Source organism: Malaya genurostris, chromosome 2 (assembly GCF_030247185.1).
Source record: "Malaya genurostris strain Urasoe2022 chromosome 2, Malgen_1.1, whole genome shotgun sequence".
Taxonomy (NCBI): Eukaryota; Metazoa; Arthropoda; class Insecta; order Diptera; family Culicidae; genus Malaya; species Malaya genurostris.
The window spans coordinates 155,289,377-155,295,376 of record NC_080571.1 but is presented as its reverse complement, the minus strand read 5'-3'; the positions used below and the strand labels follow the sequence as shown (position 1 = coordinate 155,295,376).

General features: G+C 39.4%; 1 long non-coding RNA gene across 1 annotated transcript; it reads left to right on the top strand.

The window, feature by feature from the left end:
* The first annotated feature begins 245 nt into the window (after positions 1-245).
* Positions 246-962, top strand: LOC131430207 (uncharacterized). The gene is made up of 2 exons (XR_009229497.1): positions 246-544; positions 627-962. It is a non-coding gene; the product is annotated as an uncharacterized LOC131430207 (long non-coding RNA).
* The last annotated feature ends 5,038 nt before the right edge of the window (positions 963-6,000 follow it).

Below are 6,000 nucleotides of genomic sequence, written 5' to 3'. Positions count from 1 at the left end.
CAGTTCCTGTTTCTTCATCTCTAGATCAACAAGCACTGTGCTCGTTTCGCTGATCATTTGATTAACTTGTTTGTAGAGCATTTGGCTGCGCGCGATTCTTTTACTTTCATCTCTCCAGTTTTACAATTCCTCGGTTAAGATTATAGTTCTTCTGACTTCGCTTGTGTTTACATATTTTTTTTTTCCTTTGTGTTGTCTGAAGTAAACAGACTGGCTAAGATCATGGTTGATCCATCTCGCCTCTGTCGTCTTTTGTTCGGTTTTGTACCGTTATTATTTGTTTGTATGTCAAATTATCATTTGTTTTTATACTTGTAGTTTGATGTCCTTTATGAAATTGCAGATTTGTTTCATGCTCTCTTCGCAATTTTCTAGAAAGACTGTTTCTAGTTGTTTCATGTGCTCTAATACTGTGTATTTGGCTCTAGTGTTGTTGTATTTTGAGCAGATGTAGAGTGCATGTTTTAGGTCTTCTCGTTCTAAGCAGATTTCGCAGCAATCATCATCCTCGAGGCGCCACAACGCCCTTCTTTCTCTCGTGAAGGTATGTCCAGAGCGAATTCTGTTTAAAATTTTTATTTGATTTTTCCTTAGTGTCAGATCCTTGAACCATATTTTCCTTTCAGGTGTTTTGAGTATTTCGTAGTGCCATCGTCCTTTAGAATTGGATAGTGCCTTGTACGCTTCCGACCAATCATACCAGATCTCCTTCTGGCTTAGAGCGAGTGCATCACCGAGTGTTATACCAATATGTTCCGTTTGTTTGTCATACGTTTTAGAGACTGCCGCTTGATCAGCTATTTCGTTTCCTTGAATGCCGGTGTGGCTGGGGATCCATTGGATTTTTAACGCCCCTCTTCGCATATCTTTTATATCCTTGTAAATGTTATATACAATAAAATTCTCAAAGAGTGACGTGTTGTTCATTAGCGATTTACATGCACTTCTTGAATCAGTGAAAACGACTGTCTTTCCATAGTTTTTCATTTTTGCGTGTTCAATTGCTTTGGCTATAGCTTGCAATTCTGCATTCATAATAGAATAGTTGTTGTTGATGTTCTCCGCGATTACTGAACGATCTCCTTCGTCATATATGGCCCATGCAGTTCCTCTGGGCGTCTTCGAGGCATCTGTATATATACGTTTGTGGTCCTTATATTTGGTTCCATTTACTTCCTCAAAAAGTTTTTGCCATACTAGTCTACTATGTTCAGTTTTTTTGTAATCGTTTTCACTAATGGTAGGTTGCACGATATCCTTCAGGTCGAAGTTGTGGAAGAATTTCATTCGCGTTTCCCACGCTACACTTTTGTCTGAAGGATGTACTTGGTAGAGAACGTCCATGTGTTTGATTGCCAATTCAGAGAAGAAAGATCCATTTGGCATTTCCATCGATAATGTTTTGCTGATGAAACGTATCAGTGGTGTTTTGTGGTACATGCTTCTTATCATCTCCTTTTTGGTTAGAGCTTCAATTCTATGCTTTATTGGTAACTGTCCCGATTCCGCTAGAAGCACATGGACAGGGGTGCTTCGAAGGTATTTCATTGCTATACGGATGTAATTGTTTTGGAGAGCTTGGAGTTTGTTCAAAATGGTGTCCGCTGCGTTGCCATAGGAAGAGGCTCCATATTCGATTCTACTACGGATTATAGCGTTCCCGACTTTTATCAATGTTTCTGGATTTGCTCCTTCGGTGCCTTTTGCTAGCAGTTTTAGCAGGTTTAGCTTTTCGCTTGCTTTTCGTATGACGGCCTCGATGTGTTTCCGGTGTCGCAGTGTGCGGTCCATTTTGTATCCAAGGTAGAGGTGTGTATTTACTATTTCGACCGTTTGTCCTCCAATTTTTATTCTCAAATGGTCAACACGTTTGCTTGTGAAGGGTACCACTGCGGATTTTTGCGGACTTATATGTAGGTCAAGTTCCTTTAGTCGGTCAGCCAATTTATTGAGGAATCTGTTTAGATTTTGTTCAGCTAGTTCGAGTGTGTCCCCTTTCGCGATCACAGCGAAGTCGTCTGCGAATTGTACTAGCTCGCATGAGTCATCACTTAGCTCATGCAAGGCTGCAGTGTAGAAATTGTATAGAATTGGTGATACAGGACAACCTTGTGGGAGCCCTTCTGAAACTACTCTTTCTATTTCACCGTTTTCAGTTTCCAGACGCATGACTCGATGTCGGAGATATTCGTAGAGCCATGAAATGATTTTCCTGGGTATTTGTAGGTTCGTCAAGATGTTCGAAAGTTTTGTCGTGTTGACAGAGTCATATGCCATTTTGACATCCAGAAAGGCTACTATGGCTTCGTTGTCCTGTGTTTTGGTTTCGCAGATGGAGTTTATTAAATATGTCACACATGTGGTTGCTGACCTATGTTTCCGGAAGCCAAAGGAGAGCTCTGGTATCAACTTACCGATATCAGCTATTTCAGTTAATCTGTCCTTTATGACAGCGTTGATAAGTTTGATTTCGACATTCATTAAGGCGACTGGCCTTCTTGCGTTTGGGAGGGCTATATCAACGTTTTTCTTGGGAATTGGCTTTACTTCAGTTATCCTCCAACTAGGTGGTATGACTTCAGAGACGAAAACTCTGCTAATCATTTCTGATATCTTCAGTTGCATTGTGTACGGGAGTTGTTTCAAGATGTCATAAGAAATTTGATTTTTGCCAGGAGCAGAAAAGGTTTTTGTTCTTGCGAGTGCTTTTAAAATCTCTTCATCTTTGAGGGCCATTTCATATCCTTCAAGGGTGTCTTGCGTAGAGGCCCTAGGCATCTTTACATTCTTGTTCTTTCCCTGGAAATAATGATTCATGAAATCCAATCCTTTTTCATAAGAAATCAGACCAGTCTTTTTGGTTGTCCCTGACAGCGAGGTATCGATGCCCTTCACTATGTTCCATAGCTGTTTGGTTGGGGTATTTTCGTCCACTTTAGAGATGAGATCTGCGACGTAGCGACGTTTTTCCTTGCGCACCATTTTTTTGAAGGTGGCTCTCGTTTTTTGCACTTCTATAAAATTGGTTCGTGTTTTGTTCGCGTTATAGTCCCTTAAGGCTTTTCTTTTTGTTTCATAAAGTGCTCCTATATCTGAGTTCCACCAACTTTTTAAATAGTTGGCTTTTTTGTTTGAAATTATGTAAGACGATTTTTCCACTGCGTCGTTGAAGATTTCGACCATTTCATTCGGGGAGTAAAGAAATTGGGGTCGAATCGAACTGAGGAGATCGACTACCTTTGATTTGTTGATCTTTTTTATATGTGTTTTTGCCACTGGAATGTTACTGTCAACTTTCAACCAAATGGAGCAGTGGATACTGCCAAACTCTTCTTGCCGTACTTCCCAGGATGTTTTCCTTGCAATATTTGCCGAGACGAGAGTGATATCCACAGCTGATTCTCTGGCATCGGGTGCTTGTATGATAGTGGCTGTGCCATCGTTGAGTAAGACATATTCCGATAAATCGATCAAATCTTTTAAATATTTGCCTCTGGCACACGAGGGGAAATGTGGACTCCAAGACTCGTGATGGGCATTAAAGTCCGCGCCTATTATTTTTTCTCCTGGAATTCTAGAGATGCAGTCAAAGAATGCTGTTAGAGCTCTCTTCGTTTCAGTGTTGAAGCTATTCGTCGGTGGAAGATAAGCAGATATCAGGGTTACCGAGTCGAAACCACTTCTTATTTTGACTCCAACAACTTCCAAAGGATCCATATCGGGCAGGATGAGCTCCTCATAGTCAAATTCCGTGTGTACGAGTATGCCGACTCCGCCATATCCTTGCTCTCTCCGTTTCGAAATCAGGTTATAGTTCTTCATTTTAAAAAACTCTTTTTCTTTTAGCCATATCTCTTGAAGTATGGCTGCGTTTACTGCGTTTTTCATGAGGGTTGTGTAAAGCTCTTCTCTTGTTTCAACAGGTCTTAAACTTTGTATATTATTTTGTACAATATTCAAGGTTTTATTCACCATTGTTGCTTTCGTTTGATATTCTCGATTCGGCGGTATTGTTGTTGTCGTTGTTTATTATTTTATCGAGCTCCGTGCATATTTTGATCAATAATTCGTCTATTTCTATAGCTGACATCTCACTCTTCAGTCTGTTCATTATAGTTTCTCGCAGTTTGACTAAAGGTGCTTGGAAAAGTTTTTGTTGCAGTTGTTGTAGGAATATCTTTCTGAGCTGTTCTATGAAGGACTCAAATTCCGTGGTCTTGTGAACATTTTCTGTGATGTGAGAATTGTACTCTCCTCTTTTTTCTCTGGTCAGGCTTCCTAAGGGTGTTTCAGTATTTGCTTCTTCCTGATGCCTTCTAGACGTGCGTCTTGGCGAACGTCTGTTTATGCCTGGTTTATTTGTATTATCTTCGGTTCCTGCATTAAACAGAGCAGGAAAATTTTCCTCCGCGAGAGCTTCGAAACGATTTGTAGATCGAGGGAGGGTTTTCTCCGCCTCTGCAAAGGAGATACGTTTTTTCGCCATTTCCTTTACTATTTTCTTTCGTCTAATTCTTTCTGGGCACTCTTTGTCGGCAGCTCCGTGATTTTTGCTGCAATTTTTACATCTTGTCGTATTTTGACATTGCTCGGGATGGTGTGCCTCTCCGCAGTTTTGGCAAGCCGGTTTACCTAGGCAAAATTTTTGTGTGTGTCCGTACTTCCAACACTTGAAGCATTGTTTGACAGGGTATATATAGAGTTCGGTTCTAAAAGCGCATCCGTAGATTTTTATACGTTCTGGAAGCTCTCTTCCCTGAACTGTAACTTTTATATTTGTAGTGTCAACAATCGTATCGTGTTTTCCCCTTTTTTTAATGCGCTCGACTTTTACAACATTGTAATCGCATTCAATGTGGTTTATTAAATCATCTTCCTCGAAATCCGTTGGCACATTAGGTACAAAGCAAATTGTTTGCTTATGGTTTATGGGTAAAAATATTCTGAGGTTCTTCTGGCTGATCTCGAGTTTTTGTAGCTCTGCAAAATCATTTTCGCTCATTAGGTCTAATTTGTACCTGAATCTTCCCACTTTTGTTATTTCTTCGCAGCGGTTAAAACCGATATCATACAATAATTTGCCCACTGCCACTGGATGATTTGGAATACCGATTGCATAATCAATCGGCTCCAGATATGCCACCTTCGTAAGGACTACAGAGTCCAGTATACTATTTGTTTGTTCTTGCTGGCTTCCTTCTTGGTTCATATTGAGCGGATAATCGTGTTTTTTTGGACTTTTACCTTTATTGCTTTGTGTTCTTAGCCTTCCTCCTACAAACTTTTTTTCCTTTGCTTTCGCATTTAGAGGACGTTTAGGGATTGCTCCTGTTATGTTTTGAGACTGCGTTCCACCAGCAGCGGTTTTGATTTTTGGCAACATTTGCGATCTTGTAAGTCTTCCCGCGGTATTATGCTGTTGTAGCATTTCTTTTGTTTTTTCTCTTCGTATTATTCTTTTTTCTACACTAATGCTTTTAACGCTTTGCTGCTTTCAATAATATTCAGTAGCTTCCTGTATTTATTTTTCTCCTTTCGATCACTGCTTTTTAATTTTTTGCACTTATATTTTTAGCACTTCTTTTGACGATATTTATTAGCTTTGGGTATTTTTGTCTTCTTCTCTTACATATTTTTCACTATAATAAACAGTAACTATAGTGAACTTGTTCTTACCCTTCAGTGTTGCTAGTTTTATAGGAAATTCGTTTAAGTACATTGTCACTCTGACAGTGTATCATGACAATGTACCGCACGATGCAAAATGTGTCCTTGAAAATTTGTCGGAGTACTCCGTATTATAATTTGTATTTGGTTACAAGATGTGTTCAACATCATGTAAAATATATAAAATAATCTTATGAAACATAAAATTCTTCTTAACGTTATTTTTACAGGATTTTAATAAAACGAATGAAATTTCCAGTCTGAGTCACATTTATTGGCGCGTCTTTTAACCATTACTAGATATCCTCACAACATACATTGGAACAACTTATG